Source organism: Chelonoidis abingdonii, chromosome 2 (genome assembly GCF_003597395.2).
Source record: "Chelonoidis abingdonii isolate Lonesome George chromosome 2, CheloAbing_2.0, whole genome shotgun sequence".
Classification (NCBI taxonomy): domain Eukaryota; kingdom Metazoa; phylum Chordata; order Testudines; family Testudinidae; genus Chelonoidis; species Chelonoidis abingdonii.
In genome coordinates, this window is record NC_133770.1 from 143,374,790 (window position 1) to 143,388,266 (window position 13,477).

Here is a 13,477-nt window from a genome sequence, read left to right on the forward strand (position 1 = left end):
CATCTTCAAAAAGTAAAGGCGTTTATGATTTATTTTCATTATAACATAAACTCATATCCTCAGCTAATTCTATAGTAGCTATCCCAACAAAAGCCCAGACAACCCATCACTACTGACGATTCTCAGAACTTCAATATATCAATCAATATCTAATCCTCAACATATAAGCATACTCACTAATCTTCATGGAGTATTTCAGTTTTTCCAAATATTTGTTGTTTTTTTGGGGGACCGAAAAACATGTTTATTTTCACAAGTTCCCTTACACACATTGTCTTGCGAATTTTTTATCTCTATGAAATAGCATCTTTTGGCCGTCATAGGAACACACAGAATGTGCACAATATCATGCACCAAGACCTGTCAAGTCCAGATGGACAACAATGAAATGTGGGACGTTCATATGAGCTTCTTCTTCTATCCAAGTATCCCATGGAGTCAACGGCTCTCGACTGCTCAGAATGGAGTAAGAGTCAACATGCAGAGTTAAGGTGCTTCCCACTTTTATCTGCAAGGTGGAATGTGGAGGCAGAGTCTGAACTGCCCCTTGAGCGCTCCCCCTTTGGGTCTTCTGATGAGTCAGCATGTCTGGCTGTCATTCTTCTCTCTTTCGTCCCTCTCTGGATTGTGGGATCTGTGGAAGGAAAAATGATGAACCCTTCTCTTTTCTCAAGGATAACTACTAGGAGAGCTAGAGAGTGGACGAACTATCGTAGTAACCCTTCTTAAATATATTTCAAGAAACTCACTGGACTGATTATGGAGGTGAAGATCATATATTTGGCTGCTGATCTACTAGGTACGTTACTGTGCTTTATCATCATATTATCTCTTAGAGATGGACCAGACCTTAACTCCAGATCCCAGCATCCCGTCTTTGGGAGAAGGTTGTGAGTCCAGATCTGGTCTGAATTCTTTGGTGTTAGAGTCCACTCTAACATGAAAGGCCTGCTGGTGAAACCCTGGGCATAGCGGAGGACACAGGCTCATGAGCTGCTTCTCTCCCTGGGCCTCTTCACAGTGAGTGCAGAGGTGCATCCTGACGAACGTACGTTGGTGATATGAGGTGTGACAAAGTTCCTCTTCTACCTTGGTGGGTCCTGTGCTTATGGCGGATTTGTTCACCTCAGTTCTTCCCTCTTGTGAACCAACAGTCTGGTAAGCTCCTCCTGTGTTCTGATCAGAGTTGGGAGGTTTAGGGGGAACCGGGCCCGCCCTCTACTCGGTTCCAGCCGGGCCCTGTGGATCACAGCTGTTATAGTGCTCCTGTAACACTGCATGACAGCTACAACTCCCTGGGCTACTTCCCATGGCCTCCTACAAACACTCTTTATCCTCACCACAGGACATCCTCTCCTGCCTGTCTGATAACGCTTGTCCTCCTCAATCACGCAGTCCACTCTCATCCTCTCGCTCCTTGCCTTCTTGCTCCCAGCTCCTCACACACTCCTTCTCCTCTGGCTCCTCCCTGCCTGATGGAGTATCCTTTTAAACCCAGGGTCCCTGATTAGCCTGCCTTGATTGGCGCAGTTCTAATTAAAGTAGCTATCTCTACTGCCTTCTAGAAAGATCTTAATTGGTCTCCAGGTGCCTTGATTAACCTGAGGCAACTGCCATTTGTTACCAGGGTACAGGGTTGTTTAGCCTGGGGCTAACATACCTGTTTCTCAGTACTTTACTTAGCATCTGGCTTGACTCCCATCACAACCCCACCTCTGCCATATATACACCATAGGGTGTGGGCAGCTTGGGACACGGCAGGTGTTGCATGAAAACCATCAGCGTTGCTGTGGTGGGCAGCCAGCCCGCGTACCGTATGTGGAACTGGAATGGTTGGAGGGACAAGAACCACCTTGGTGACCCTTGCATTCTTTGTCCTTATTCTCTGCATCCACTGAAGGGGTGCAATGTCAGTCCACAAGAGGTATAATCGCCGGCCCTAAGATGTTTAAATAACCGCAGAGTTCTCCAGTGGCCCATTTGACAGCAAGGCATTCTTTCTTGACTACTGATATTTCTGTTCTCTTGGGAGCAGGTTTCTGCTTAGTAGAGGATTCGGGTGTCTTCTTCCCAATCATTTGCGACAGAACCGCCCTCAATCCCACCTCGGAAGCATCGTGTTTGCAAAAATAAATTCCTTGGCAAAGTCCGGGGCTTATGAGGATGGGTTCATTACAAGAAGAGCTGTCTGACCTGTCTCATCGAATGAACCCTCTCAACCGCTGCGCTACGGTCGCACACATTCACCACATGATACTTGGACCTCGGGCCGTATCACCAGTTCCGTATTAACATTGGCCTACTGGCCGCAGAGGGGAATAGACACGTTAAGTAACGTATACCCTACCACACCCTGCGATCAACGAGATCTGCCTCCTTTTCGGGTCGTGCTACGGGTGTCCAGTTGTATCAGCCAATACTAGCTATCCATTAATTCTAGTTGGGTACCTTTATGTACGTATACTCCTATACCTGTACACATATCCCAGGTACTTAGCCTCTGCTATGATCCAATATGGTGCATTAGCAGAATTAGCGGTGAGGCGTCCGTCTAACGTGCGTAGTAACAGCACTACAACACATTTCTCCAAGTGCCAGTTGCACCCAGTCTGGAGTACATGAAGAATTCCGAATGACATCCTACCCTAAGGTTGCAGACTGCGATAAGCTAGTATGGGGGCACAGACAGCTTAATCCATGATAGTGCTGGACATGTGCTTGGTCGGCCCCGAGCCCAAACCAGGGAGGAACGTGTCCTTAGCAATAGCGTACATCCGAGAGGCTGAAAAAAGAAAAAAACACGACTGTACATTTGACTTCCTTTACGGTCAGAGGAATCCTCGCCAATTACCCTGATTTGTAGATTCCAGCTGTAGTCAACGAAACGGCGCTACACAGTTCGGCCAATCAAACCAGTATCGTCAGACTGCCGGGTTAAATGGGCGTTACAGACAATCCTACGAATTGGTCTTACTCATTCAGCTCCGGAGAAAATCTAATATACAAGCCTCCCCATCTTAAGCATTCAGCCGATTTAAGCACTAGAACTATTTGGGACACTTGACCACTACACTGGAACTGACCGTTTAATTTGTGCATGGTTCAAAACGCCTAATCTCTACATTTTCTTAATTCAGCCCTGATCCTCCTCTCTTATGAGACATATGCTGGGATATCGGTAGAAAAGAGATTCTCAATGTATCCCTTGGCAACTCCGGTGAATCGTGCGACTAATGGTGATATGATCTTCAGTTGTCCGCCACCCCGATTATTAGTAAGCTAAACACAATTCGCATTGCGAGATTATATCATTGTCGTGCTGCTCTCACCCTCTATTGATTGCGTCAGTCGAGGTAGAGATTCCTCCACTTGTTCATGGATAAGTTGTATATTCTTACTGGAAGCGGTCTACCTGCGCCGTGACATAAGCAATGCCTCGGTCCGATATCCATGGCCAAGGTCTTTAGGAGAAAGATTACCTGTGAGAATAATATTGCTCAGAGAATATATCAATAGCAGACATGAAGCGAACACAGACCTATAATAAATTACACTCATATCCCCAGGCTTCAAATCACTCGTAGGCCTGCCACTGGGCCAACTGCTTGCTTTCCCTTGGGGCACGCAGGAACATACTCCGATTCCCCCTGGTTGACAACCGTCGAAGGATTTGCTTGGTGGTTAATAATGAGGTTCGTTGGGTTACCTGGTGTTTTCTCAAGTCGTTCCCTGTACAATGGGCTCGCTAAAACTCGAGCTATCCGATTCTCCCTCTCGTGTCCAGTATATGCTCGACTATGTCCTTAACTCTATATATATCAAAAAAACACCATGCCTTTCTCCATATGGGAATGCGGCTCCTCTTCCAGGTTCTTCTGCGCTTATTATACAACTCCATGCCCTATGGCAGTGGACGCCACATCTAAGTAAAAGTTGATATTGCCATGATGAAAACCATGTGAGGCCTGTGGGACTCCTAGTGATGGCAACATTGATAAGCAAATAAGGGTATCGCATAAGTCTTTCCTCATTCTCGAACTCACCTACTTATCCTCCGAATCAATGGACCCAGTCTCCGGAGGTCAACTCTATTGAAACCTCCACAAGGCCTTAAATTTAGGGTGGTCCTTAACGAGAGTCTGTAGAGCCTTATGTACATGGAGGCAACGAAACAGTACCGACTCTTTTCCATCAAACTTGAGAACTCGAAAAGTGTCCCTTGATCAGTCGTATCTCCAAATTGGGTAGCCCTAGATCTCCGCAGTGGATAAAGAATCTGTAAGTAGCTCCTATAGCTATCTGTCTTGGAGCTGTCTGTTCGCATAGGGGTAATATGGAACTTCACTGAAATCTGAAGCATGTATCCGGCGCAACGTCTAGCTACAGCCGAGAACATCTGTGGACGCTGGCCCCGAGCCATGGTCTCTCTCCAGGGGCCCAACTCATACACGGCTATCGCGTTTCAAAGGTTACCTTCTTTATTGGAACGCAACTAATCAACAAAGGGAGCCCGCCAACGTGGGCGCAGGCTTGATAGACTTACACCTCTAGGACCTATAGCCCGGCGTGACAGTAATCGCCTGACATCTTCATATACTCCCTGAGCCAGCTACAACTCCGGAAGGATACTGGCCTGGCGCTTTCAAATACCCACCTAGGTAAGTACTAAATAACAGACTGTGGGCGAGGGCTCAATAGGGCTTTGTCTGATGTATTTCTAGGCACCAGAGTTGGATGTATAAACAATCACTCCTACCTGCATTTAGCACACGATACAGGGAGATCCTAATATCCTCATCATGAAGATAGAGAGTCCTCTAGGACCCATGGATCCATTACCCCTCTCTGGATGTCCAATCTAATCCTAACACACCTCCATTTCCTGCACTAGACTTCCAAATCTCTAGGGTCCTCCTGCCTGGTCCCTCCCACAGCCTCTCCACCAGGCTAACCTGCCTGAGCCTCCAGGGCCAGCTTCTTCTCCTCCAACAGAGGCATATTCCGTACAATCTTGGGCAAAGAGCCTACCAGTCCCTGTACCATGAGGTAAGTTCATCTGATAGGGACCTGCTCAGTGACACATCTGCACTGTCGCAATTAGATCATCTGAGCCCTGGTGTCAGCGATATTCCGGCAGTTACCAAGGCCTTACAGCGGCCTATGCCTTTCCTTTTTGTCTTATCTGGCCATTATGAGTAGGGCTAGAAAAGAATCACTGAGAAAACATCTGAACAAACTTGGGGTCTAACTTATCTCCGATGAGATTGTGCCTAACAGCGGTTCATTCTCTTTATATTTCTCCCCCATCCTCCCTCATCAACAGCTCCTTCCATGGGGACGTATAAATATAATCAATCCCTGGATGTTCCGTGCTCAGGTGCCAACTACAAGGTAATGCCGGAGTTTACGGAAACTCACGCCATGTCACTCTACACCTGGCGAGTTCCCCTGAAATCATAACACTATCTCCAATAATACTGGAGAATGGTGGAGGTAAACCGCACTCAATGTGCACCTGAGTTAGCCGCTAGTCACATCAACATAGTTCGGATGTAGAGCTGTACTTATTTACCATCTTACTGAAAATAAGGTGATAGCATCACCAGTCCACAATCGACTGTAGTCTCTAACATAGCGCATTTATTCTCACCGTCCTACGGTGTCGATCTGCAGACCAGCTTAATAAGCGAACACCTAGCACCGTTGTGAATAAAGAGAGGACCATGGGAGCTTGCCAATCCGCCAAGACCTTAGCAGTGCAAGGCTCCTAGTGTCGCTGCGGACCTGATGCAGATCTGCTATCGTGTCCCACTTCCCCACATGCCCATATAACAACACATCTATTGTTTCTAACATAATGTCCCACCCATCATCCGTGGATCATAGGACGAGGAGTTGAGTCAGTCAGCGTTTCCCATGCTCAGCGCAAATTTCGCCTACTTCTGCGCGTTCTTTGGTAATATTGACCCTCCCTACTTACCCTCCACCCAAGACTCCCCCTAGAGGTTAATGTCCAGTCCCCCTTCCCGGGACTCAAGCGGATGGCCGATGTTTCTTATCGAAAGGGGCCTCTCGGAGAGTAGTTCGGTCAATCTTCCTGGTCGCTCAGCGTCATTCATCTACCTAGTAGGAAATCAGATTCTACTCCATCATAGGTGGATGTGACTCCAGTTTCCGCACAACACTACACCCTTCCTTGACGAAAATCTGGTGCAGATGTTATGTAACTTCGGTACCAGAATGTACCCGAACGCTCATCAGTTATCTCTATCGCCGGAACCGCGGCCTACAGTTGCGAAACCACACTATACTGTGGAATGATACTCGATGTCTAATTACAGTGGACTGGTGGGTTATTGTCTCTCTGGTACATTCCACGCGATGATAACCGCATGGACCTGCACTATCAGTTGATTACCAGATCGCTCAAGTCGGCTCTTATGCCCTAGTCTGCGGGAACAAGGCTGCTGCAGCCTATTCAGGCCGAATCACATGATTGTTAGGCACATTCTTAGTGGCCTCACATCCAGGGTAAATAGGGGGCAACCTAGCGTATGCCAGACTCATTGCTCCATGGCAGGCCTCCTGCGGGCCCTTGTCCACTCAAGGCCAGAAGGTACCTCTCATCTATCACTCCCGCGTCAATTTTTCATGCAGTCCAGATGGCTGGCCCGTAGTGAGACCACCTGATGCCCATCAATGGGCATCGGGTTCAACCATCTGTAAGGCTCCATTTACCTGGTATACCGATTCCTGCAAACATAGTCAGAGTCTAGACGAAGACTGGCTCGATCAGCAGGCGATATACTTTTCATTGGCTAGACGCCACACTGCCTCCTGCTTGGGACGAGCTCCGTGGCACAATGGGTCAGGCACTCCATGCTGCGCAATGCTGTGCTATGATATCAAGCAAAAAATGCAACGCCTGTTCACAATCCATGTGTGGTGAACCAAAATAAAAATAAATTGCACTCTCCTTTTTTTTCTAAACCACCCTCCTCTTTTTTTCACACCCCTGTGCACACCACAAGCATCCCACTTTAAACCAACCGTTGTGACAAAGTTCCTTTCCGTACGTTGGCTGGTCCTGTAGACTTAACTGGCGAGATTGTTACACACTCAGTGTTCTTCCAGCTGCTGATGTAGTGAACCACAGATCATAGACCGCCTCCATCTGTGTCATAGAATCAGGACCTATGGCAGACTTTAGGGCGGATACCCCGGCAGCCAGCAGCCGTGTACTCTGGCGGTTCCGCCTAGCACCTGTGGATCACACGCTTGTCTATGATGGCCTCGCTGGTAACATGTGCATGACAGCTCTACAACATCCTAGTGAGACTATATCGCCCATGGCTACACTCCCAACACATGTCTTGCCTCCTCACACCAAGGACCTCTCAATGGATGGTACTGCTCCGCTGATCCCCTCCCTCTCAATAATCAACTTCCAAACAACACTACCAAAGCAAACATACACAAAAAACAACCCGCCATCAAACAATCAACTAAAAACAATCAACAGCAAAAAAAATAAGAAAGACAACAACACACTCATCACAGTACACGCGGCGGATTCAGTTGCATCATCGTACTGTGGTACCATTGACGCTTTCTTTGTCTCCCCAGCTCCTCACACATCACTACCTTCAGTCTCCTCTTGGCCATCGGCTACCCTGGACCTGATTGATGCTAGCTCCTTAGTTATAAAGCCCAGGGTGCGCACTCGATTTAGCCTGCTTTGATTGGCATGCGGAGAGGTAGTGTTCTAATTAAAGTAGCTATCTCTACTGCCTTCTAGAAAGATCTTAATTGGCTCCAGGTGCCTTGATTAACCTGGAGCAACTGCCATTTGATTACCAGGGTACGAGGGATTTGTTTAGCCTGGGGCTAACATACCTGTTTCTCAGTACTTTACTGTAGCCATCTGGCCTTGCTCCATCACAAAGTCTCTCTGTGTACGGCAGCGCTGCTGAATTTTAATCTTGGCACATCTTCTATTCCATATAATCCTACAATTTCGTAAAGCAGAGATTCCAAATCATATGCACAAAGGTTTTAAAATGTGCACAAACAGGATAATACCATATTCAATTTCATTTGAGACCTCAAGTAAGGATTTATATCTAAATTCATACAAGAAAATTACCTTGGAATAAGACTTAGGCCCCAGGATACTGTGGGCCTGAGTCTCTACTGCATTGGGTCTTGTGTAGTCACTTGTATTTGTGCAAAATGAATGTAAAACACAATGCAATATTTTACACCTTTGATGCAAGGGATTGCACAGAAAAAGAGGCTTAATATTTAAAGACAACAAATAATGTCCTACATTTGTGTAGGAGACTTGGAACATAATGTTGAAAGTTTCAGATTTAAATATATTTAGCTATGGTTTCAAAGCTAACCACCTAGTCATATACAGAAGCTTGCATTTGTCCATGCTACTGATCACGTGTATGTGCACCTAACCATTTTATGTTCACAAGTGTGCAATATGCACCAAAGCATTTAGCATGTTTGGAAGATTTGACTCGTATATGTTCTCATTTTAAAAGCAAGACCATTGGAATAACAAGACCAGAAACTGAAGCCCCCGATATGGTGTGGTAATGAAACATCCCCTAAACAGACCTACAGATGTCTCCATCTTGTTCCTGAGGGACTACCTCTAGATTGAATAATACCATCCTATGCGGTTCTTGATTTCTGTGTGGAGACTATGAAAAATGCTATTAGTACCTTATTATTGTAATAGGAACTGTACTGGATCACTGGCTTTGGTCCACCAACTTATTTCACATAGTTCATCAGAGATTAATAACTTTCAGTGTCAGGCAAGGTCTGTACTGGTGATCTACTGCTAAATACTCCATGCCCTGTTATCAATTTCCTGAACCACCCAGCCCTGCTATTTCACTAATAGTCACTGTACGCATGAGAAATGTAGAGCTATTCCTCTGAATCTGAAATTCTCATTCCACATATTTTCATACTGGGGGGTGAGTGTGTGAAGGGGATTGGTAGGGATCATATGAGATCCCATGAATTTCCCAACACATTGCCAATATGGGGAGCAATGGAGCCAACTCAGGATCTGAAGTTAGTCCCTGTGTGGCACAAACTGCTGACTCAACCTAGTTAAAAATTATTTCTCAAACAAAGTTATAAAATTGTCCATTCTACTAGCTATTTACTTGTTATGCTGGAGAATTCTTAATGCAATAGGAAAGTGATTATAAAGCCTAGTAATAAAATATTTGAATACAGAATGTACAACTTTATTCTTAGCAAAACTTAATGGCCCAAATTCAATACTGACCTAACTCCACTTAAGCTGAAGACATGCCTGGTTTTAATTTGATTTAATGGCTTTTGTATTGTACTAGTGACTTTGTCATACCAATGAATTAATTTAATGTATTGTATTTTAAGCAGAAAACATCTGCCCCTACCGTCACTATTGTCACTTATTCTCTCTGCTGTTCATGCTAAAGCCATTCACATCACATTGTTTTTTAAAGTGGTTTTCATGTGTGCATATAGCACAGGTAGCGTAAGTGCCTGGTGATTTAGAAAAGTGCCTTTGTTTGTTGAACTACGAATTTGTGATAGACAGTCAACTCTGGTCAGAGTGCATTTTGGAAAAAGAATGTTCAAGGATCACACTTTTGTGTTAATGAAATTGGAAAATCCAGAGAAATGGACCATAACTTTATAATGAACAGGGCTAGTTTATAAAGAATTAATGATCACATGCTCAACTTGTCCCATTTCAAACAGTGATACATTATGAGAGCAATTTGCATTCAATTAATTTGCTAATTAAGAAATGGCTGTTGCTAAGGAGTGAAACTCTTGCTTAATTACCTAATAAACAAGCACAAAACATTTCAAGTGAATTACACTTAGTAAAGAATCCTTTTTTTGTGACAAGAACTGCTTAAAGCATAAAGACTTTATCTCGTGTTCAGCAGGAAAAACAGACAACTGTGTGGTTCATTCTTGTTTTCCTTGTTTATAGTTACGCAGATTTTCAAATGGGCATAGGCAAATGGGTGCGGTCACTTTTCTATATGGCCTGCATAGGAATGCAAGTCCCCCAGAATGCTTAGACAAGCTTGAATTTGATTTGCAGATCCAGTCTTGATTTGCATACATACATCAAGGAATTTCCACACCTAAGGTGCATACATATAAAAAATGCATATGCAGTTCTTTGTGACAATATATGACAGTATGTTAATTGGTTCAATTTCTCCTCTGTGTTTTTTATGCCAGACTATATTCAGGGAAGACATCTCTGCTCCAAATCTTAACGTGTATATATGCACACCATCAATTTTGTAGTCAAAAGGGAGGAGTGTAATAGTATGGAGAGTGGATTTATAGATAACAAGAGCTATTACTATGGGAGAAATCCTGACCCCATTTAAGTCAAGGGCAAAAATCACAGTTATTTCAGTAAAGGCTTGATTTCACTCTATAGGTTTTGTTTGGTTTTGTTGTTGTTGCAAAACAGACAAAGACATACTCATTAGAATGATCCTTCCTGGTGGACCAGTGATTTGTCAAATCTGTTCCTGTTTTCATAGGTGACCTTAACATTAACAAGAGAATCCAGTTTCTCCAACTAAATACAACTGAAATCAGTGTTTTCAAAAGTAATAATAAAGCAATGCCTGATTAGGAAGTCCAAACAGTTCAAGTCATAGGTGGCCAACACTCAAAGATACTTCATTCTTGGTTGTCAGATGAGTGTTGTGGGCAAAGTTACAGGAGCTTGCTGAAATGTTAATTTCAAATGGAACCCTTCAACAGAATCCATTTTGTTGGGTATGACTCTTTCCAAAATGGCATTGTAAGATAACTGGAAGCATTTAGAGATTAGTTATGGGATACAAGACATTTGAATCTGCTTTAAGTTAATAGTCACCAAAAAACTTACTCTTGTATGGCCTACTCTGTGTTGGTGGTCTCAAGCCAGATACTCGCAGAGAAGTGTCCACATGACAAAAATCTGTCATTGTAGCTTTTGTTTATTATTTGTAATGTCACCAACATGCTATGAATCAAATAAGCATGTAAGCTGAGCTACCCTTTCACTGCCCAGAACATATTTAACATACATTGAAGAGCATTACTAATGGGAATGCTGTACTTTGTGAATAGAAGACATGATTGTCCAGGACGGTCAGTCTAATGCTATTCACAGGCACTAAGTTTGCTTTGATGCATTAAATGAATAACTTAGCTTCACATCGTTGTGCGTTACCTGTTACCATACAGCTTTATGTAATTTTTATAACTTTTTTGTCTTAAACTTAAAAATAAATATTCTCTCATTAATCTTTGATTGTAAGCTCTTTTAGGTAGGGACCATCTCTGTATATGTATGTAAATGTCCAAGAGCAGTGTTTCTCAAATTGGAGTCTGCTGATCAACTGCTCTCCCTCCCTCCTGACTTCAACTCATCCCCCTTCCTCTATCTCCTGGAGGCTACTGAAGCCAAATCAGGAGATTTTAGGTGCTAAAAGTCTGGCAGCACTGCAGGGCTAAGCCAGGCTCGCTCCCTGCCCTGGCTCTGTGCAGCTCCCAGAAGCAGCTGGGGGTCTCCACACGCTGTCCCAACCCCAAGCGCTGACTTCACAGTCCCCATTGGCCGGGAACTGTGGCCAATGGGAGCTGTGGGGACAGTGTCTGCATGCAGGCACAATGCATGGAGACCCTCTGGCCCCCTGCCTAAGAACGGCTGCAGAGAGATGTGCCTGTCACTTTTGGGAGCCACCCGAGGTAAGAAGTACCTGGCCAGAGCCCACCCCCTTCACCTCCTACTGCACCCCAACCCGCTACCCCAGCCCTGAGCCTGCACTCTTCACCCAAACTCCCTTCCAGAGCCTGCACCCAACCCCCTTCCCCAGCCCAGTGAAAGTGAGTGAGGGTGGGGGAGAGTGAGTGATGGAGGAATGGTGTGAGTGTGGCACAGAAAGAGGTGAGCCAGGGGTAGGGCCTTGGGGAAAGGGGTGAGGTGAGGCCTGGGACTGAGTGGGGGGGCTTGGGGTTCCCCCAACATTTAAATCAAAATGGGAGTCCTCAGGTTGCTAAAGTTTGAGAACTGCTATCCTAGAGCAATGGGGTCCTGGCCTCTAGTTGCCACCACACCATGAAAATTCAGATGGCATTAGGAAGCCAAATTAAATACGTAGAGGGAGGTATGAAGGGAATGCATGCAGTCTATTTCCTGTGCTTTCCAGTTCCTTAAGAAGCTATTGTTAGTGCTCTTCCTAAGTGAAACTGGTCAGTATTTTAATAATGTCTCTTGCTTGGCAGCTTAGCACCATTTCAAAGAACTTTAAAGTTATCCTGCTTGGATTTAATTTAACACAAATATGATTATCAGACACATTATTAAATAGAGTATCTCCTCTTTTTCCCTGCTTTTCTTTGGGATGGCAGAAAAGAGAGAAAGTGACCTAAAATAACAATAAGTTTGAGTGAAGATTCTTGTGATACATTATTTCTAGACTGAATTGCTCTTCCCTCCTTTTCCAGTGAATTCATTGCTTTAGAGAAGTGTTGAAATGACAAGTTTGAGACTAAAGTATTCTTTGTTCACAGAAGAGGTGAAGAATGACCAATGGCACAGCAAGTTTCTCCACACTGCCAAAGGGTCTCAACACCAATCTGTAGGGACTGTAGCTAGGGGTGAAATGGTTACTGTAGTTCAATCTCCATATCTATTCAGTCATTGGCTTTTTTTCTTAAAATATGCCAATTGGGATAGTGGGTTTTGTGATATGGAAGCTTGTCCACTGAGTTTAAGCCAGCTCTTTTCAGTAAGGCCAAAAGATAGCCACCAGACATTTTCACTCACAATTGACCTGATATGGTTTTGAACTGAACACTATATGTACTATATGTGAAATCCATTTTGAACCCAATTTTTGAACTTGGATATCTAAATTCATAGGCACTTCAATACCTACTTTAAGCATATAAGACATATTTAGGTTCCTAGCCAAGTAAATATTCCACTAGATTCCAATAAAGTTTTTCAGTTCTCTTATATTGGTTTCTGCTGATTTCGGAAAGTTTTTGATGTAATTTGGGGGACCAGTAGTGCTATTAATACCTAGACAAACAGATCCATTGCTCTGTTCCAAAAATTAATTGACTGAGTAGAACCAACTCAGAACCAATGGAAACTTTGAAGGAATTTTCACTGAGGTACGTATCATAGATATTTACATGCTTAATGGATTTGCCCAACTTTAGGATCAGTAGTTTGAAAATTTGACCTTGAATCATGTTCCCAATCCCCTGAAAACACCGCTATTTATAACTACCTTCCTTCTGTCTTTTCACTCACAAGCAGAGCAGGGCGAATAATTGATTTGTTGGTTTGGCCAGCAAACCAAAAATACAGAACAAACATACAGTCCCAAAAGTGTTCTGAATTTGTCAGCAAAGTCTGGTCAGC